This window comes from Kogia breviceps, chromosome 7 (genome assembly GCF_026419965.1).
Source record: "Kogia breviceps isolate mKogBre1 chromosome 7, mKogBre1 haplotype 1, whole genome shotgun sequence".
Classification (NCBI taxonomy): domain Eukaryota; kingdom Metazoa; phylum Chordata; class Mammalia; order Artiodactyla; family Physeteridae; genus Kogia; species Kogia breviceps.
The window spans coordinates 103,607,143-103,629,993 of NC_081316.1; the positions used below are offsets into that span (position 1 = coordinate 103,607,143).

Consider the following 22,851-nt stretch of genomic DNA (forward strand, 5'->3'; position numbering starts at 1 on the left):
TCCCTGGAGATTTTGATTGTTTGGGTCGGGTGCAACTCAAGAGCCAATGGTTTTAAGGAGCTCTTCTGTAGGACTCTGGGGCAGTTAGTCCCAACATATCCCTCTGAGAGTCTCTGGACTTCATTGCCTTTGAAAATTTTAAAAGGCAGAGATTGATATAATTGGATTTGAATGGATGGGTGGAGGGAGGGGACAAGAATGGTAGGATAGTTAAGTGGCTATTGCAGTAGTCAAGCAAAGAATGATGGTGGCTTGGATAAGTGGGCATTTAGAGAAGTGGACAGTTTTGAGACATTTAGGAGATAGAATAGGATTTTGTGATTGTTTAAATGTGAAAGGAGATTCTGAAGGAGAGGAATGTATCAAGGATGACTCCCAGATTTCATATTCGAGAAATGGGCAGGATGGTGATATCATTTCCTGAGATAATGAACATTGGAGGAAGAGCATTGAGACTGAGGCGTAGGAATGAGAAGTTCATTTTTTAGACACAGGGACAGCCACAGGGAGATGTTTAGGAGGCAGCTGAATGCAGCAGTCTGGAGCTCAGGAGCTCTGGGTGGTTCTACACTAGAGCTGGGGATTTGAGAGCAGTCAGCCGATAGATGGTAATTGAATGGAACGGATGAAATCCCCCAAAGAAATGCTGTAGATGAGAAGGGAAGAAGGTCCGGAACAAAGCGTGAGCAATATCAGGATATATTTTGGTAGGAAGAGGATCCAGCAGTCGATGTGGAAAGGAATGGCTAAAGTGATGGGAGGGAAACTGGGAGAGTGTGGTATCCACGTGGATATCTAAGGAGAGTGGCCCTTGGTGATTTTTCTTTTTTTCTTTTTTTTTTGCGGTATGCGGGCCTCTCACTGTTGTGGCCTCTTCCGTTGCGGAGCACAGGCTCCGGACGCGCAGGCCTAGCGGCCATGGCTCACGGGCTTAGTTGCTCCGCGGCATGTGGGATCTTCCCGGACTGGGGTACGAACCCGTGTCTCCTGCATCGGCAGGCGGATTCTCAACCACTGCGCCACCAGGGAAGCCCGGTGATTTTTCTATATTTGTAATTTGGCAAAAGCACGTTAAAAAACATTTCAGTCTCATTTCCAATCACACGATCCGGAGGGTGGATATTCTCAGTGCCACATGCAATGATTTTATCCCAGGCATCAGTCACATTCACAATGAGATCTTAAAACATACCCTTCAGGATAAGTGAGTTAATACAGCCACAAAAGTCACAAGTCTTCCTCCTTCCATATGCACATCATTGATGTTTTCCATCTCACTTTGGTGTCTGGACTTCTCAGGAGCAGACATTCAATGGCTTTTTAAAATTTCAATAAATTAATTTTATTTATTTTTTTTCACTGCATTGGGTCTTCGTTGCTGCACATGGGCTTTCTCTAGTTGCGGCGAGCGGGGGCTACTCTTCGTTGCAGTGCATGGACTTCTCATTGCAGTGGATTCTCTTGTTGCGGAGCATGGGCTCTAGGCGTGCGGTCTCAGTAGTTGTGACTCACGGGCTCTGCAGCGCAGGCTCAATAGTTCTGGCACACGTGCTCCGCGGCATGTGGGATCTTCCCAGACCAGGGCTCGAACCCGTGTTCCCTGCATTGGCAGGCGAATTCTTAACCCCTGCACCACCAGGGAAGCCCTCAGTGGCTTTTTGACCCTGTGAATGAAAACACTGATAGGAAATGATCTGAAGTTCCGAGCCGAGGGGGATGAGGATGACTGCATTGTTTGCTGCTCTCAGGTCAGTTTCTGGGTGATGTGTTTATCTTTCACTGAGAAAAAATTCAGCGTGATAAAGTCTTTATCTTTTCCACTGAATGTGAATGTTTTTTCTGCATCTAGAAGTAAATGTTTCTCTTCTTTTTTTAAAAAAATATTTTTTATAAATCTGCCTGACCCAAAGCTCTCAACCAGGTCCACCACTTGCTCTGGTACAGCCCACGAGCCAGGAATGGTTTTTATACTTTTGAATTGTTTTGTTTTAAGGGATTACATAAATACCTACATAACCTTGATTTTGCCTCTTGGCCCACAAAACCTAAAATGTTAACTATTTAGCCTTTTATGGAGACATTTTGCAATCCCTGATCTTAACTACCAAAGACTGAAAAAAAAATCTTTTCCCTCAAATGGGAAAGGCAACTAGGCCAGTGGTTCTCAAACTTTAGCATAGGTCAGAATCACCTGGAAGGCTAGCTCTGGTACAGATTGCTGGGCTCCATACCCAGTGTCTGGAGTGGGACCAGAGAAATGGCATTTCTTTCTTTCTTTTTTAAATTAATGTTTTAATTCTGTTATATTTGACATATAACATTATATTAGTTTTAGGTGTGCAATGTAATGATTTGATATTTGTATATATGGCAAAATAATCACTACAGTAAGTCTACTTAACATCTGTACCGATGCACAGTTACAAAATTTTTTTTCTTATGATGAGAACTTTTAAGATCTATTCTCTTAGCAACTTTCAAATATGCAATATATCAATAGTATTACTATTAACTCTAGTCACTGTGGTATGCATTATACCCCCATGACTTATTTACTGTATAACTGGAAGTTTGTACCTTTTGACCCCCTTCACCCATTTTCCCCAACCCCTCCCCCCACTTCTGGCAACTACCAATCTGCTCTCTGTATCTATAAATGAGCTCAGGTTTTCCTTTTTTCTTGTTTTGCTTTTGTATTATACATATAAGTGAGATCATACAGTATTTGTCTTTCTCTGTCTCACTTATTTCACTTAGCGTAATACCCTCAAGGTCCATCTATGTTGTCACAAATGGAAAGATTTCATTCGTTTTTATGGCTGAAAAATATTCCATTATATTATATATACCACATCTTCTTTATCCATTCATTTGTTGGTAGACACTTAGGTTGTTTCCATGTCTTGGCTATTGTAAATAATGCTGCAGTGAACATAGAGGTGCATACATCTCCTCGAATTAGTGTTTTTGTTTTCTTTGGATAAATACCCAGAAGTGGAATTGCTGGATGATATGGTAGTTCTACCGGTTTTTTTTTGGCCACACCATGTGGCATGTGGGATCTTAGTTCCCTGACCAGGGATTGAACAGGGATCGAACCCAGGCCCCCTGCAGTGGAAGTGCAGAGTCTTAATAACTGGACCACCAGGGAAGTCCCTGTAGTTCTATTTTTAATGTTTTTTTTGTTTGTTTTTGGCCACATTGCACTGCTTGTGGGATCTTAGTTTCCCTACCAGGGATCGAACCCGTGCCCTCAACAGTGAAAGAGTAGAGTCCTAACCACTGGACTGCCAGGGAATTCCCCATTTTAAATTTGTTGAGGAACCTCCAGTTACACTCCCACCAACAGTGCACAAGTGTCCCCTTTTCTCCACATCCTTGCCAATGCTTGTTATTTCTTGTCTTCTTGATAATAGCTATTCTAATAGGTGTGAGGTAGTATCTTATGGTGGTTTTGATTTGCATTTTCCTGCTCATTAGTGCTGTTCAGCACCTGTAGGCCATCTCTGAGTTGTCTTTGGGAAAATGTCTATTCAGATTCTCTGCCCATTTTCTAAGCAGGTTGTTTCTTTTTTTTTCTTTTCTTTTTTCTTTTTTTCTTTTTGCTGTTGAGTTGTATGAGTTCTTTATGTATTTTGGTATTAGCCCCTTATCAGAAGTACATGCTTCTTTTATTTTTTTAAAATAAATTTATTTATTTATCTTTGGCTGCGTTGGGTCTTTGTTGCTGCGCACGGGCTTTCTCTAGTTGCAGTGAGTGGGGGCTACTCTTCATTGTGGTGCGTGGGCTTCTCATTGCAGTGGCTTCTCTTGTTGTGGAGCACGGGATCTAGGTGCGTGGGCTTCAGTAGTTGTAGCTCATGGGCTCTGGAGCGCAGGCTCAGTAGTTGGGACACACGGGCTTCAGTAGTTGTGGCTCGTGGCTCTAGAGCACAGGCGCAGTAGTTGTGGTGCACAGGTTTAGTTGCTCTGTGGCATGTGAGATCTTCCCAGACCAGGGCTCAAACCCATGTCCCCTGCATTGGCAGGTGGATTCTTAACCACTGCACCACCAGGGAATTCCCTACACGTTTCTTAAGTAATCCACTTCCATGATGGTACAAATACACACACACACACACACACACACACACACACACACACACACACACATACCTGTTACTAATGGTAAATAAACCATAGTTTTTTTATTTTATTTTAAAGAAAAGCATAGAATTTGTCACTTTAAAACGTTTGACTGTAGCAGCCATATATCTGCCAAGTCTAACTTTCTCGAGCAACTAGTCCCCCCCTCATCCCACCAGGTGAGCTGTCATTCTGTCAACCTGTCAGGCCTGGTGCCCTGTCTCTCCACCACATGGGCTGTGGACACATGGCTAGGGGTCCCCTGGGCCAAATGATTGGCTTAGGGATAGGCACATGGCACATACAGATATCTGCCCAGAATAGGTACCTGGATGTTAGGGGAGGAAAATCCTTTGTTCCTGTTGCGGTGGCTGAGCTAGAAGGGTGTGCCTCTGGGTCTTTGGGCAGCCGCCTTTCTTTCTGCGTGGTGAAGGGCTTCTCTGAAGAAGGAAACCAGCCCATAACCAGAAGCAAAGTTGAGAGATGAGCTCCGGTGACACAGTGTGAGTGGTGGATCCAGCTCTCACTTTGAATCCTCGTATCCCACTTGACGTGATCATACCCTTTCTTACTTAAACTGATTGGCGGTAGACTGTTGTCATTAACAACTGAGAGAGTCGTAATTAATCCAGTGACCCAGTGGTTAAAGTATTCACTCTAATGTTTTTGGAGATATTTATTAAACATCCTTTATGGACCTGAAGCCCAGAACCCTATTCCTCTATACTTACCATAACAACAACAAAAAGGGGGTCATCAAATTGTGACTTGTTAATTTTAAGTCAGTTAAGAACAATATTCTCCCTTTCAGGGAAATAAATGACATTTATTACAACAAGAGAAGAGAATATACAATAGTTGCTTTTTTTTTTGAGAAATCTCTCTCTAAAAATGATGCTTGCTTGGTGTTTTAATGTTTAAGTAGAGGATCAGAGAGGGACTCTGCCCACTGAACTTGCCTCAAACGAGGTTCTGGAGTTATGATTGGATTCACCAAGGACCATTTATTTCTACCCCAGGGCCTAAGCAAAAATAGTCAGGAACTTCGCCCTTTTGTGTGCACAGAACTTGGTTGTCCAACCCTTGGTACTAAGTGAGTTCCCAGCTTACAGTGGGGGTGGGATGATGGTGTCACACTGTGGCAGATGGCTGAAAACTGCGAAGAAATATTTAATGTTGCTTAGTCCTGCCTTGGAAATGAGTGAACAGAGACCTTTGATTGGTGTCCTGAAATTTCCATCTCATTGCTTAACAAATTTCAGAGTTAGCCCAGCACAGAAAAGAGACTCATCCCAGATTTTGGTAAGGTTTTTAAAACACATGATAAGATAATCAAATTTTGAGCATGTTGCCTAAAAAGGACAGATCTCTAGCTAGGATAAATTAAAACTTCAATGACAGAACTTTTTATTAGAACATGTGAAGAGGAAGAATATTTTTAATATTCCTTGTGACAGGAGAAGTGAAATTTTAAAAGTACCTCACAAGTGGAAAAGGCTGATGAACCCAAATAAGACCATTAGCATAGGAAGATCACAGTTAAAGAGATTCAAAAAATGATGCTTGAATTTTAAAATTAAGATAGAAGAAATATACTTTCAGAAACTGTTGGAAAGTAGTCAATCCTGTGGTGTAGAGGTATAAGTCAGTTTTCCTTTCAAAGAGTCGTTGATGACATTTAATTTTCTGTTAGCAAATTTCTGAAATCCGTCCTCCTTCCAAAGGGCAACCACTGGGAAGTGAGAACTTATCTCAATCTTTTGTTTTCCCCCATCTTTTCACTCTCTGGTAAAACAAATACCCCTCATAAGCAATATTCAGCCCTGCTGTTTTTGTTACAGACCTTCCTGTACACTTGCAAGTATCAGAAACATCCGCCGTGTATTTCTCCTACCTCGGCACGTGGAGGAATGTAGCACAGCTACTATGTTAAGGATGGCGGTGTGCAGATTTCAGCTGAAAGACATTAAAGAATCTCTCAATTTGTGCTCATTGGCAAGTGGTGGTTGCATGTCTGCTCTTTCCTCACCCATTTATCAAGTGCCTGCACCATAGGTCTGCAAGGCTCAGGAGATACAGAGATGAAAAAAATATCTCCTGCTCTTAAGTAGCCTACAGCCTAGTGTGAATCCAAATATGAAAGGCAATACTATACAGACTCCTCACCATTGACTCTGAGGTTAGAAGAGCAGCCCTTAGCTCTGAAACAAGGCAGTTAACTGACTTGGACACTCAAGACACTTGCCTTGTCAATATTGTGACTTAATGAACTGACTTAAGCAACTAGAGTTGTCTCTGAAGTGTAGACATTACCTAAGTTCTAATGAAAAGATTTCAGACAGTAACTCCCAGGAAATCTCCTCCTTACAAACAAAGGAATCAACACATGCTGATTATTTGGGATGTTGGAGCATTTTCCATTAGTTTTAACTGTACTTTGAACATTTACAATCTTCTTTCTCCCTTCCGTCCTCCCTACATAACAGCAAATTACATGTCTTTAGTTATTCATCCCTGTTGAAGGCAGATGCAAGGTGCCTTAGCTAATAGTCCACACTACAAAGGTCTTGCACAACTATCTTCCCCCCATAATGCACACCAAATACTCTCATGTTGTCCAGTCTGTCATTCCCATACCTTCCACCCTTGTACTTTGAATCCTTGTACACTTAGATATGGGATGTCCAGCACTCCTCTGCATGTGTGTCATTTTTTAAGAAGCTTCTTTCAGATGTGGTACATATATACAATGGAATACTACTCAGCCATAAAAATGAATGAAATAACGCCATTTGCAGCAACATAGATGGAACTAGAGATTATTATACTAAGTAAAGTAAGTCAGAGAAGCCAAATACCATATGATATCACTTATATGTGGAATCTAAAATATGACACAAATGAACTTTTATGAAATAGAAACAGACTCACAGACACAGACAATAGACTTGTTGTTGCCAAGGGGAGGGGTTGGGGAAGGGATGGAGTGGGAGTTTGGGATTAGCAGATGCAAACTATTATATATAGAATGGATAAACAACAAGGTTCTACTGTATTGCCCAGGGAACTATTAATATATTCAGTATCTTGTGATAAGACCATAGTGGAAAAGAATATAAAAAATGTATATATATGTATAACCAAATCACTTTGCTATACAGCAGAAGTTAACACAACATTGTAAACCAACTATATTTCAATAAAAAAAATAAATAAGCTTCTTTCCAGTAGGAAGTGTGGTTGTCTTATGAGAACTGAGCATGTACAATCCATAAGGATTTTTCAGCACTCTTTCTTGGGCTCCTACCCATTCACTGAGCCAGTTGTTACTTGTAATTTCGCATAACTACATTATAATAGTTAGGTTCATCTCACTGTTCCCAATGTCCAGCTACCAGTAATTTTACTCCTTCCTATAGTTTGTCTTTCTTTCACCAAGTTTCTATTCATAAAACCTTGCTGAACTTACTTTATATTCTGTTTATATTCTGTTACCTTTTTTTTTTTTTTTTTTGTGGTACGCGGGCCTCTCACTGTCGTGGCCTCTCCCGTTGCAGAGCACAGGCTCCGGATGCGCAGGCTCAGCGGCCATGGCTCACGGGCCCAGCCGCTCCGCGGCACGTGGGATCTTCCCGGACCCGGGCACGAACCCGTGTTCCCTGCATCTGGCAGGCGGATTCTCAACCACTGCGCCACCAGGGAAGCCCTCTGTTACCTTTTTATTCTTTCATTTCCCACTACCCTAATCTATATATTCCCTAATTGGTATATTCCCTGTTTTCCATAGTAATACAAGCAAGAGTTAGGTTTACATTTTCAATAGGTAGATTTGTTAAAGTGGTTTGAAAATTATTCAAGAAATAGAAACTGGCGTATCTTGAGGCAGACTGCCTTGGTTCAAACCCCAGTTCTGCCTCTTGCTGGTTGGGTTAGTCATTTATTCTGTTTCTTTAAACATCCAAAGAGTGAGTGTAACAGTGGTACACAGGTTGTATTGAGAGGGTTCTGGCATTGGGTTCAAATCTTCACTGTCACTTATTTGCTGTCTAATGTTGGTCAAATTTACTTAACCTTTCTAAGTCACAATGGGCTCTTCTGCAGTTCAAGGATAATGATAGCACCTGCCTCTTGGGATTATTGTTTGCAATGTGATATGCATGTAAAGCATTTAGCACAGTGCCTGGCGCACTTTAAGTGCAGAAAAACATGTTAGATATTCTTAGGAAAAACACACAGCAGGGCCAAAACTGATAAGCTAAAACTCAGATATGTAAAATAGTATATAGCTTTCTAATGTTTTTGTGACTGTCTGAATATTGTTTCTGCTGTTGAGAGGACAAAAGTCAATTTCCCATCACAGGTCAATGTCTCTTCTAGTATCTTTCAGATAAATAGTATCTTTCAGATTATTTCCCCATTTTGTTGGTAAATGGACAATCTTGGAGGATTCCTCTCCCTTCCATATTCCTCTTGAGTGCCCTGTCTTCCTCATTCTTTACCTCTATCTGGGCACAGAGACACTTACATGACCTCCTGGTAGAAGGAAAGATTTCTATCCTAAGAAAGGGCTTTCTCTGCTGGTTCCCACTGAACTCTGATCCATGCGTAATTTGTGCCACTTCAACTCTGAGAGTCTGCTTCTGTCTTTTCTGCAGCTGTTGTTGATGCCTTTGTGGCCGACGTAGCTTGTGTTTTCTAATCAAGGGAAATGCAAGATGACCCACTGATTCCTGAGCTCCCGCTTGACTCCCACTGATGCTGATGACCTTATGTGACCGAGCAACGTTGCTCCCCTCTCCCCTGCCCTTTCATTTTCACTCTATTATATGTTGGCACAAGGTACCTGCAAGCCATTCTTTTATCAAAGTTCCAAATGGAAAAGGAAATTCAAGTCTCCTCTTTGCTTTTGGCATGACCTCAAACTATCTGGAGTATTTTTATTGCAAACCTTACCCAGGGTTTGACAGTGGGAGATATGGGAGGCAGGGGGACAGAACTGAGGACTCCTTGATAACTTCTCTCTCTCTCCTCTCCCAGCTTCTTTTCCCAGTGGCCAAAGGGCTTTCTACTTTTCCTCTCTATGTGATGGGAATGCCATATCTTCTTTCTTGCCTGTTCTATGGATTTTATAAGACTCTGATCAAGTTGGCCAGATTTGACTCTCTTGATATATGAAAGATATTAAATACACTTTTGAGATATTGTCCCCTCAAAAAACAAACAACCAGACCTAGCTTTCAGATCTTTTCTTGTTCCTATGTGCTAGAACTCTGGTTTGAAGATCAAACCTGAGCAATACTTCTCTGTCTCCCCAAAATGTTGAATGAATGCTGTGGATTAGGCAGGATAACACAACATATGGGAAATGAAACTTACATCAGTTTAATATTTCAAAAATATCATCCTTATTATTTCTGTTTGTTATAGAAAGGGATCATCACAAAGTAGAAAAAAATCATTTGTAACCCCGTCTCCAGGAAATAATCACAGTTAATAATGTTTTCTAGCTGGGTACTAACTGGGTGACTTAGAGCAAGTTACTTTCCTATGTGATGCTCAGTTTTCTCCTTTGCTAAATGGGAATAACTCCTTCTCTTCCTCCTACAGGAGGGTTGTTTTGGTTCAAGATGACATTTTTATCACAGAGGGAAATTATTATATACAATTGGTTCTGCTTCTTTCTTTCTGTTCCGGTTTTAATACTCTTATTGTAATTTATGTATCTTTATAGTACATTTTAATACTTCGTAAAACAAATACTATACATCTTTTATTATTATCTTATTACACATCTTTTAAAATAATTTCTGCCAATTATAACTTGTTTATTCTTTTAAATGAACATTGGAATTATTGTGTTAACTTCTTAAACACTTTATTGGTATTTTCATTAAGATTACCTTAATGTTTATGATAGTAAACATTCAAATAAACAGATTTTCTTTTCTAGACCTTGGTAAAGTTTGGTAGTTTTCGTCATATAAGGTGTTTCACACTTCTTATTAAGAAGTTTCCTAGGCCTTTTATATTTCTGATGGTTGTTTAAAATGGGACTTTTTTCCTGTTAAATATTTATTTTCATTTTGGATGATCTGTCCGTTGTGAACGTGGGGTGTTAAAGTCCCCTAGTATGATTGTGTTACTGTCGATTTCCCTTTTTATGGCTGTTAGCATTTGCCTTCTGTATGGAGGTGCTCCTATGTTGGTGCATAAATATTTACAATGTTATATCTTCTTCTTGGATTGACCCCTTGATCAGTATGTAGTGTCCTTCTTTGTCTCTTGTAATAGTCTTTATTTTAAAGTCATTTTGTCTGATATAAGAATTGCTACTCCAGCTTTCTTTTGATTTCCATTTGCATGGAATATCTTTTTCCATCCCCTCACTTTCAGTCTGTATGTGTCCCTAGGTCTGAAGTGGGTCTCTTGTAGACAGTATACATACGGGTCTTGTTTTTGTATCCATTCAGCCAGTCTGTATGTCGTTTGTTTGGGGCATTTAATCCATTTACATTTAAGGTAATTATCGATATGTATGTTCCTATTACCATTTTCTTAATTGTTTGGGGTTTGTTATTGTAGGTCTGTTCCTTCTCTTGTGTTTCCTGCCTAGAGAAGTTCCTTTAGCATTTGTTGTAAAGCTGGTTAGGTGGTGCTGAATTCTCTTAGCTTTTGCTTGTCTGTAAACGTTTTAATTTCTCCGTCGAATCTGAATGAGGTCCTAGCTGGGTAGAGTAATCTTGGGTGTAGGTTTTTCCCTTTCATCACTTTAAATATGTCCTGTCACTCTCTTCTGGCTTGCAGAGTTTCTGCTCAAAGATCAGATGATAACCTTATGGGGATTCCTTTGTATGTTATTTTTTGCTTTTCCCTTGCTGCTTTTAATATTTTTTCTTTGAATTTAATTTTTGATACTTTGATTAATATGTGTCTTGGCGTGTTTCTCCTTGGATTTGTCCTGTATGGGACTCTCTGTGCTTCCTGGACTTGATTGAATACTTCCTTTCCCATATTAGAGATGTTTTCAACTATAATCTCATCAAATATTTTCTCAATCTCTTTGTTTTTCTCTTCTTCTTCTGGGTCCCCTATAATTCGAATGTTGGTGCATTTAATATTGTCCCAGAGGTCTCTGTGACTGTCCTCAATTCTTTTCATTCTTTTTTCTTTATTCTGCTCTGTGGTAGTTATTTCCACTATTTTATCTTCCAGGTCACTTATCCGTTCTTCTGCCTCAGTTATTCTGCTATTGATTCCTTCTGGAGAATTTTTTTATTTTTATTTTTTTTTTTTTTTTGTGTGATACGCGGGCCTCTCACTGTTGTGGCCTTCTCCATTGCGGAGCACAGGCTCCGCGGCCATGGCTCACAGGCCCAGCCGCTCGCGGCATGTGGGATCTTCCAGGACCGGGGCACGAACCCGTGTCCCCTGCATCGGCAGGCGGATTCTCAACCACTGCGCCACCAGGGAAGCCCCTGGAGAATTTTTAATTTCATTTATTGTGTTGGTCATCATTGTTTGCTTGCTCTTTAGTTCTTCTAGGTCCTTGTTGAACGCTTCTTGTATTTTCTCCATTCTATTTCCAAGAGTTTGGATCATCACTATCATTACTCTGAATTCTTTTTCAGGTAGACTGCCTATTGCCTCTTCATTTGTTTGGTGTGGTGGGTTTTTACCTCGCTCCTTCATCTGCTGTGTGTTTCTCTGTCTTCTCATTTTGCTTAACTTACTGTGTTTGGGGTCTCCTTTTGGCAGGCTGCAGGTTCGCAGTTCCCGTCGTTTTTGATGTCTGCCCCTAGTGGCTAAGGTTGGTTCAGTGCGGTGTGTGGGCTTCCTGGTGGAGGGGACTGGTGCCTGTGTTTGGTGGATTAGGCTGGATCTTGTCTTTCTGGTTGGCAGGATTGTGTCCAGTGGTGTGTTTTCGGGTGTTTGTGACCTTATTATGATTTTAGGCAGCCTCTCTGCTAATGCGTGGGCTTGTGTTCCTGTCTTGCTAGTTGTTTGGCATACGGTGTCCAGCACTGTAGCTTGCTGGTTGTTGAATAGAGCTGGGTCTTAGCATTGAGATGGAGATCTCTGGGAGAGCTTTAGCTGTTTGATATTACATGGGGCCGGGAGGTCTCTCATGGACCAGTGTCCTGTACTCTGCTCTCCCACCTTGGAGGCTCAGGCCTGACACCTGGCCGGAGCACCGAGACCCTGTCAGCCACTCGGCCAGGTACGTGGAGAGTTTCTTGCCTTTTGGGAGGTCTGAGGTTTTCTGCCAGCGTTCAGTAGGTGTTCTGTAGGAGTTGTTCCACATGGAGATGTATTTCTGATGTATTTGTGGGGAGGAAGGTGATCTCCATGTCTTACTCCTCCGCTATCTTGAAGGTCTCTCAACTTTTGTATATTTTAAAACTAATTACCTTAATGACTTCTACTAGTGAATTTTCATTTGATTTACTTAGGTTTTCCATTTAAAGAATCATGATCTGAAAATAGAGACTAATTTGTCCCCATGTTTCTGAAATTTACCAATTAAAAGAATTCTTCTGTCCTTTATTGCATTGGCTAGAACTTCCAGGAAAGTGCTAAATAATAACCAGCACACTGCTCTTGTTGCTAAATTTAATGGGAATGGGCTCTAGTCTTTCATCATTAACTCTAATATTGGCTATCTCTATACAATAACTATTCTCTAATTGATTAAGGAGGTTTTCCTCTATTGTCAGGAAGCTTTTGTATTTATTTTAATATTTCATTTAAAAAAATTTTGCATGTATTAAAAGAACTAGTTTTTAATCTTCTGAGGTACTGAAGTGACTAATTAACTGACTGGTATATTTTACATGCTACTGTATTAGCATGTTATATAGGGAGATTAGCTTGTGATTTACTTTTCTGTGCTCTATTTGTTGGACTTGGGGATTAGAGTATTGCTGGTTTGGGAAAATGAATTGGGCAGTGTGCCATCTTTTTCTGTACACCATTTGTACTCTGGAACACTTTAAGTGACATGTGAATTATCTTTCCTTGAAGCTCTGCTAGAACTCACTAGTAAAATTGTCTAGCCATGGTACAGCAGTTGGAGTTATTCCCTAGGCAAAAATTTCCATTTCTTCCACGGTTGTTGGCATCCAGATGGACTACTTTCTCAAATCATTTCTGGAAGGTTATGTGTTTTTTAGAAAATCGTGTGTTTCATCCTTATTTTTGGAATTTTTAGCTTAGAGTGGTGCATTTAAATTTCGTATAGCATTACAGGGTACTTGTATATCTGTGAATGAAGCCTGATTCTCATTTTTAATGATTTGAATATATTTTCTGTTGTCTAAATTTGTAAGCTTTGTCTATTTTATTGATATTATCAAATAAATTATTTCTCAGATTTAGTTATCATATCTATTTTTGTTTTCTAATAATTCCTACTTTTACATCATTATTAATTTATTTCTCCTCATCTCTCAGGTTTCTCTTCTTTTTTGACATTTTTTCAAATTTATGTTCATTTTCTGTTTTTAAAAATAAATATATTTAGGCTGTGAGATTTCTTCTGAATGCAGTTGTCCTCATCATATCAATTTTGATTTGTAGATGTTGTTGCTTTTATAGGTGTAAGGTTCTACAGCTGCACTTTTTTTTAACTTTTGTAAAAATTGAGTATAATTTACAAACATTGAAATGCACATATTTGAATAGTACAATTTGATAAGCTTTTTATTGAAGTAAAATTTATGTACAGTGAAATGCATTTCTTAATTGTACAGTTTGTTGAGTTTTGAAAAGTCTGTGTAACCAACACACCAAGCAAGATGCAGAACCCCTCCCTTGAGCTTTCCTTTTGCCCCCTTCCAATCAGTCCCCCACCGGGCACCCACTGTTTGGATTTCTATCACCAGAGTCATTTTGTTGATTCTTGAACTTCATATGAATGAAATCATACAGTAGTGCTCTCTGTGTCTGAGTTCTTTCCCTGAGCGTAATGATTTTGAGGTTAATCCATATTGTTGCTTGTATCAGCGGCACATATTTTTTAAACTGCTGAGTTTTTTTTTTTTTTTTTTTTTTTTTTTTCGTGGTACGCGGGCCTCTCACTGTTGTGGCCTCTCCCGTTGCGGAGCACAGGGTCCGGACGCGCAGGCTCAGCGGCCATGGCTCACGGGCCCAGCCGCTGAGCGGCATGTGGGATCTTCCCAGATCGGGGCACGAACCCGTGTCTCCTGCATCAGCAGGCGGATTCTCAACCACTGTGCCACCAGGGAAGCCCTAAACTGCTGAGTTTTAAAATTACTGAGTTTTAAAAATTGTATTGTATGACTGTACCACAGTTTACCCTATGTCCTCCGGATGGACTTTTGGGGTGTTTCCAATGTTGGGCTATAATGAATAAAGCTGCCTGGACATTCCTGTAAAAGTCTTTTTGTGGATATGTTTTCATTTCTTTTGGGTAAATACTCAATGGCATTGATGGGCCAAGGGGTAGATGTATGCTTAATTTTAAAGAAAGTGCCAATCTTTTTCCAGTAGTTGTACCATTACAGACTCCACCCGGAAATGCATGAGACTCCAGTTGTTCACATCCTTACTAACAATTGGTATTGTCAGTCTTTCATTTTAGTCATTTTGGGGGGTATCAAATAGAATCCCATTGTGGTTTTTATTTGTGTATCTCTGTTGTCTAATGATATTAGGCATCTTTTTGTGTGCTTCTTCTTGGCCGTTTATATAGCTTTTTTTGTTAAGTGTTCAAGCCTTTTGACTATTTTTAAACTGGGTTGTCTTTTTGTTATTTGAGTTGTAGGAATTCTTTATATTAATATGTTCTGGATATAAGTTCTTTGTCAGATTTATGATTCTAAATATTTTCTTCTAGTCTGTGGTTTATCTTTTCTTTGCAGTGTCTTCTGAAGAATAGAAGGTTTTAATTTTAATGAATTCCCTTCTTGTAATTTTTTTCTTTTATGGTTATTGTTTTTTGTGTTTCATTTAAGAAATTTTTACCTACCTGAATATTACAAATATATTCTTTATTTTCATGTAGAAGCTTTACAGTTTTAGTGTTTTTTGATCCTATCATTCATTTCTAGTTAACTTTTGGGATGAAGTGTAGAGGTCAGGATTCATTATTTTTTACCCAGTAGCTCTTTGGTTGTTCCGACACCATTTGTAGAAAAAGCTATCCACTTCCTATTGAATTATCTTGGTGCCTTTGTTGAAAATCAGTTGACAGCTTCCCTGGTGGTGCAGTGGTTAAGAATACGCCTGCCAATGAAAGGGACGTGGGTTCGAGCCCTGGTCTGGGAAGATCCCACATGCCGCGGAGCAACTAAGCCCGTGAACCACAACTACTGAGCCTGAGCTCTAGAGCCCGCAAGCCATAACTACTGAGCCCGTGAGCCAAAACTACTGAAGCCTGCGCACCTAGAGCCTGAGCTCCGCAACAAGAGAAACTACCTCAGTGAGAAGCCCGTGCACTGCAACGAAGAGAAGCCCCCACTCGCTGCAACTAGGGAAAGCCTGTCAGCAGCAACGAAGACCCAATGCAGCCAAAAATAAAAAAATTTTTTTTTAAAAGAGAAAGAAAATCAGTTGAATGTATCTTGTAGGTCTATTTCGAGACTTTCTAGACTGTTTCTGTAGTTGCAGGTTTGGTATTCTCTTTGACCCATGAATTGCTTAGGAATATGCTGCCATCTTTTTTTTTTTTTTTTTTTTTTTTTTTCGGCACATGGGCGTCTCACTGTTGTGGTCTCTCCCTTTGCGGAGCGCAGGCTCAGCGGCCATGGCTCACGGGCCCAGCCGCTCCGAGGCATGTGGGATCCTCCCGGACCGGGGCATGAACCCGTGTCTCCTGCATCGGCAGGCGGACTCTCAACCACTGCGCCACCAGGGAAGCCCTGCTTATTATTTCTTTAACCTTCAGAAAAACGCAACTGTACAAGGGACAAATTAAGAATTAAAATATGCTTTCCTTCTAGGAAACTGAGACTTCAAACAGAAAAGCATGTGTTCAATGAATTTGAGGATTTAGGGGAGAAAACAGTTCAAGTTATTAGCTACAGAACCTTTGCTGGGAAGAAAAGGAAAATTGGGGCCAGGCGGGGTCTTATGAGTTGAAAGAAAATGAAAGAATCAAGGAAACAGTGCCTGGGACATAAAAGGCTTCAAAACATTTTTGTTTACTGGATTAGTGAGTGAATTCAAGGTTTCTGGGAGGTGTAATGAGAGTGAGAGTACAGGCATACCTTGGAGATATTACGGATTTAATTCCAGATTGCAACAAAGCGAATATCCACCTTAAAGTGAGTCACGTGAATTGTTTTTTCCACTCCATATGAAAGTTATGTTTCCACTATACTGTAATCTCTTAAGTGTGCCATAGCATTATGTCTAAAAAAACAATGTCCATACCTTAATTAAAAAATACTTTATTGCTAAAAAATACTAACCATCATCTTGCCTTCAGTGAATTGTCATCTTTTGGCTGGTAGGGGGTCTTGCCCTGATGTTGATGGCTGCTGACTGATCCAGGGGGGTGTTATTAATTGGCCTAATTTCAATATTGTTGTGTCTCAGAATAGAGAGGCCTGAGGAGAGGAAGAGGGGGAATAGCTGGTGGGTGGACCAGTTGGAACATACACAACACTTATCAGTTAAGTTCATTGTCTTATATGGGTGCAGTTTGTGGTGCCCCCAAACAATTATAAGAGTTACATAAAGATCACTGGTCATATATTGCCATAACCAATAAAATAATAATGAAAAAGTTTTAAATATTGCAGGAATGACCAAGACGTGACCCAGAGATACAAAGTGAGCAAATGCTGTGGGAAAAATGGCACCAATAGACTTGCTCAACTTAGAGTTGCCACAAACCTTCAATTTGTAAAAAATGCAATATCTAGACTTCCCTGGTGGCCCAGTGGTTGAGACTTCGCCTTCAAATGCAGGGGGTGTGGGTTCAATCCCTGGTCAGCGAATTAAGATCCCACATGGCTCGGGGCCAAAAAGCCAAAACATAAAACAGAAACAATATTGTAACAAATTCAATAAAGACTTTAAAATTGGTCCACATTTTAAAAAAAACAAACTTAAAAAAACCGCAATCTCTGCAAAGTGCAATAAAGCAAAGTTCAATAAAACAAGATATGCCTTGCATAAGAAATGTAGAAGATTAAGTGTCTGTGGTTAAAAAGTGTGAGATATCAGTTGGGTGATAACAAGGTTCAAGGTGTGGCCAGGTTTGAATTGATTTGGATGTGGGATCTAAATTCTTTCTGGGCAATGGAAGAATTTTTTGGGAGGCGATGAGGACTGAACCAGCTACATAATTATTTTGTGAATATGAGGAAACAATCAACTCTATGGGGTAGGTCCTATCTTATATTTATTTCATAGATTAGGAAATGAAGCAGGAAGATGTTAAGTAATTTGCCTATGGCCATAAGAGGAATAACTGCCAGAGTCAAGATACAAGTCCAGGCAATCTGACTCTCAAGCTTGTGATCTGACCGTTCTGCAACCCCACCTCCAAGTGTGTGTGTGTGTGTGTGTGTGTGTGTGTGTGTGTGTGTGTGTGTGTAGTGGTGGTGGTGGTGATGGTGGTGGGGCAGGTGTTGTTTGTTTATGTGACTGCGACCCTAGGGGATGGTGCAGAGGCTGAGTAGCATGGTACTCCTAGATTTGGTCACATCAACCAGAACCTGTCCTATAGGGCAGCTCAGGGAGCTCTGGAGAGTCTGTTTTGCATGTATAGTTTAGAAGGAGACTGTTCCATTCCATAGTTCCCCTCATCCCCTAAGACCGATCTGGGTCACAAGGGGAAGAGACTGAAAAATTTTAAAAACTCTTAGGCATTTCAGAAACTGTGATATTTCTTTAAAATGTACTGGACAATTTATCCATTTGTTCAACAGACATTTTAGAATCTGTCTTTACTAGGCATAGTAAGAGGCATTCAAAGGAAGATCTCTACTCAAGAGTAATATAAAATTTAGTTGGGGACACAAGTTAAGGCAAAGTAAGTTTAACTCTATTCATCTCATTTACTTTAGTCTCTCAAGTTACAAAATTATGCGTTAACTGAGGGAATATTAAATCATTCCCAATTAAAAAAACTTTCCCACCCTCAATATATCACCAGGTATTTAATGCCATGTTCTTGGTATGACCTGTGATAGGCTGAATTCTGAGAGAGGTTTTATTGAGTAAGTGGAGAAACTGAACCTTTAAACAAAAAAAAATCTTTGTGGAATCCTTCAGTTGTAAAAATGATCCATACATTTAGCCCTAATATAGGTGCTAGCAGTGTTTTACGAATCATCTTACTTGAAAACAAATCAGACAAGGGGGGGGCCTGCATACTAAGGTACATGGAAGATGAGCCCTTTTGTACATGCTGTTCCTTCCAGAATGCTTTCCCTCTAGGTTGCTCCCTTTGTACCCCTTCTTTTGCGTCCCTGAATTCTATTCATTTTTCTGGTATTATTTCAGATATTACTTCCTCCAGAAGCATTCTCTGGACTCAATGCTGGGGCGTGACTCTGTTTCCCCTAGCATCCTTTCGTAGCAGGTATCACACAGTATTGCAATAGTTTGATACTGACTGGTATTCTCTCTTGTTTAACATTGTGTCCACACCCCGAGGCTGCCATATAATAGTTGTTGAGCAAACAAGCATTCATTTAATGAATGATTCTCGGAGCAGAACCTCATTCTTCCTACAGTTGCTTCAATATCTTTTTTTTTTTTTTTAATTTTAATTAATTAATTTACTTTTGGCTGCATTGGGTCTTTGTTGCTGTGCACGAGCTTTCTCTATTTGCATCAAGCGGGGGCTACTCTTCATTGTGGTGCGTGGGCTTTTCATTGCGGTGGCTTCTCTTGTTGAGGAGCACAGGCTCTAGGCATGCGGGCTTCAGTAGTTGCGGTGCACGGGCTCAGTAGTTGCGGCGCACAGGCTCAGTAGTTGTGGCTCACCGGCTCTAGTGTGCAGGCTGTTGTGGCACACGGGCTTAGTTGCTCCGTGGCATGTAGGATCTTCCTGGACCAGGGCTCAAACCCATGTCCCCTGCATTGGCAGGCGGATTCTTAACCACTGTGCCACCAGGGAAGTCCCTCAATATCTTCTTGATGGGGATCTTTTAGGTTCTCAGTATGTGTCATTAGCATAATCAAAAGGAGGGAAATCAAAGACAAGGTGATTAGTGGCTGCATGTAAATTTTTGGAGACCCACGCTTCCTCGTTCTTAGATTATTTCTCTCTTGTACATTCTGCATTATAATATCAGCTCCATGCCCCTCTTCCCTCACGCAGAAAACAGGTGTACAAAAGTGTCAACAATTAATCTCATTGTAAACAGAATTTTGGCCCATCACCCCCTTCTTCATAGATGATTATGGTGCTTACTCTGCTTTATCTTATTTCTGCCTCCTCTAGCCTTGCAGAAGATTTTTTAACTTGATTAGTTTTTTAAATGTGCTATGTCCCTTTTCTATGTAGACTACCAGGTAGGTTCTGTTCTAGGACATGTTCTGGGTGTATAGGGATGCAGCACCATTCATTTGGCAAATATGGATTGGATGCTACTATGTGCCTGGCCCTGATCAATAGACTAGGGGCGAATAAAACGGTTCCAAGGAGGCACTGGGGTCACGGCTGGCATTTCTGTGGAGGGGGCCTTCTCGGCTCTGGAGGGTTGTAGAACACATAAACTGGAGGTTGGGGAGTGGGAAATGGGGGAGAAGGTTGTCTTGGGCAGGAAAGGAATTGCCACCAAAGCAGCATTCAGGGCCAGCTAGGGACCTTTGAATGCCACGTCCTGACAGAGGTCCCATCTGCACCCCTGGTGGCTCTACTGCAGCTTTGTCTCTGCTGGTCCTCTTCTTTGTCATAGCCACACAAATGCCAGGAGAAGGAATGGAATGTGGATTAGGGAGTGACCCTTAAGAATACCGGGGATGAGTTTCACTAAGTGTATAGGTACCTGAAAGCTTTGGCTGTCCTGTGAGGCCAGATGGGCTCTGCTAGTATGCAGTGATGGAACCCATGCCTTCCTACACTCCAGCTGTAAACCTTTGGGTTAAATGTGGCTCTTAGTCTATTTGCAACCAACATGCAACCAACATGATTGAGGCTTTGAGACCTGGAGCAGTGGCAAGAATGACTGTGCTCCCCAACATTAGCACTGTCTCTCCCTAATGGGCCCAGAGTACAGAAAGCCTGGGACTAGCTCAGCACGTTCAGCCCTACAACAGTGGGGCCCTGGCTCCATGTTCTTTATACTTTTAGGCTGTGAAACATATCTAGATAGCCAAAGAGCCAATAATTTTATATATATATATATATATATTTATTTATTTATTATTAATTTTTTTTTGCGGTACACGGGCCTCTCACTGTTGCGACCTCTCCCGTTGCGGAGCACAGGCTCCGGACGCGCAGGCTCAGCGGCCATGGCTCACGGGCCATGCCGCTCCGCGGCATGTGGGATCTTCCCGGACCGGGGCACGAACCCGTGTCCCCTGCATCGGAAGGCGGACTCTCAACCACTGCGCCACCAGGGAAGCCCCTGAATTCATATTTTTAAATAGGATTTTGCTAAGAGTGACATGCAGCAGGCAACACAAACCAATATTCTGAGATTTTTCCAGCGAGTTCCATTAGAATTACAAGCTCTCTTGGCACATGGTCTGTCTTCCAATGTATCTCAGGTAGCAGTGCACCAAGAATTTTGCTATGGGGTAACAGAGATCATCAGATTCCTCACCTGTCATGCTTCCTCACCTGTCATGCTTCCTTGTCAGTTGCTGTGTCACGCTCCTACCACTGGACCAGTGCATCGTATTTTGGTTTTTTTACATCAGCACTTCTGTACTAATATCATATTCTGTATTAGACAGGAAGAAAATAATAATGACTTAAAAATACAAACGTATTTATCCCTCACATAACAGTCATAGAGTGAGCAAGCCAGGGCTAATATGATGTTGCATGGTGTCAGGGATTCCAGTCCCTTCTATCTGCTTGTTCTGCTGTTCTTTTTTCAGGGGCGCTGGTGTGAGACTCTTAATTTTATTATTCCTTTTAACAGCTGTACTGAGATTTAATTGGTGTACAAAAAAACACATATACTTAATGTGTATAGTTTGATGAGTTTGAACATATGCATAAAGCCATGATGCCATCACCACAATTAAGGTGCTATTCTTAACCTATGACTTCAATGCCACGGTCTAACATGGCTCTTTCATCTCTTACCATTGTATCTACAGTTCAGCCAGTAGGAAGGGGAGGGCTAGTTGTTTTACTTTTAAAGGCATGACCTAGAAGTTTCCCTTATCGCTTCCACTCACAATCCTGGCAAAAATCTAGTCATGGCCTTAACTAACTGAAAGAAGGCTGTGGCCTTTAGTTTGTGACAATGGACCCAGCTGAAATTATGGTGTTCAATTACTAAAGAGGGAGAGGGGAATGGATATTGGGAGACCACCTGCTTCACTTTCCATGCTTAGCCCCATGTAGGCCTTATCTCTGGTTGTCAATGTCCACATCAACATGGTTGTTCTGTGTGTGTAACCTTTGGACAAATGGCAAAATGGTGCTGATTGCAGAACTGGAAAAATTCTGGATTAGCTTTTCCACGATGACCTGGAGGAGTTGTTAAGTCCTGGTGATTTTGGCCTGCTAAAGAGAGTTTTCATAATCCTATGAAATTCCTGTGTTAGAATTTCCATGTGACGTGTTTGACCTTCTATGATGTTTGACAGCATCACATCCTGGATGGCTGAATATGATAACCCTAGAAACTTAACATTGCTATACCCATCCTAATAATGCACTGGCATACTTTGGTGAGAAAGATAGCCTTCGAGTTTATTATTATAAACCATATCTTGTATAATATTAATGTGTCAGGGTATTCATTTTTGCCAAGTGTCAAACCAAGCGCTCTGCAGGACTATTTCAAATATATAGCAAATTCTCTTACGATCAGTCTTACATGTTTATTTTACTTGATAATTTTAGAATAGGCTTGAATATTTTTAAGGGTATGTTAGTAATAGTTTTAAGATTCCGTTGTATTTATTGATTAGTTTAGAGATTGTGGCATGCCGACTAATGGCCCTCCAAAAATATCTACTTTATAATCCCTGAGACCTGTGAATATGTTATCTTCCATGGCAAGTGGGACTTTCCAGATATGATTAAGGGTATGGGTTTTGAGATGGGAGATTATCCTGGATTATCTGGGTGGGACCAATCTGAATGGCCTTAGTTCTCAAAAGTGGAAGAAGGAGGCAGAAAAATGGGTCAGAAAGATGTGGTGTGAGGACTTGACCCACCATTGTAGCTTTGAAAAAAGGAGGAAGGGGGCTGCAAGGAATGTGGGCAGCCTCCAGAAGCCTGAAGTGACAAGGAAACTGATTCTGCCCTAGAGCCTCCAGAAAGGAATGCGGCCCTGCTACACCTTAATTTTAGCCCAGTGAGACTGATGTTGAACTACTGAGCTACAGAACTGCAAGATGATACATTTTTGTTGTTGCAAGAAGATACATTTTTGTTGTTCAAGATACTTTGTTACAGCAACAAAATGAAAATAATGCAGAGGGCTTCCCTCCCTGGTGGCGCGGTGGTTGAGAGTCCGCCTGCCGATGTGGGGGACACGGGTTCGTGCCTCGGTCCGGGAAGATCCCACGTGCTGCGGAGTGGCTGGGCCCGTGAGCCATGGCCGCTGCGCCTGC

The 22,851-nt window shown here is 41.0% G+C and overlaps 1 protein-coding gene across 3 annotated transcripts in view; it reads right to left on the minus strand.

Annotated features, from left to right (window-relative positions):
- Positions 1–4,464: 4,464 nt before the first annotated feature.
- Positions 4,465–22,851, minus strand: part of NXPE4 (neurexophilin and PC-esterase domain family member 4) — a 62,320-nt gene continuing 43,933 nt past the window's right edge. For 2 of the 3 annotated variants that reach the window (XR_010841441.1, XR_010841450.1), the window contains one exon: positions 20,692–20,996. The gene's annotated coding sequence lies outside the window, so the exon portion shown is untranslated. Of the gene's footprint in view, positions 4,566–6,019; positions 6,082–20,691; positions 20,997–22,851 lie in introns of those variants that run through there. The other variant, XR_010841444.1, reaches the window with a different exon arrangement.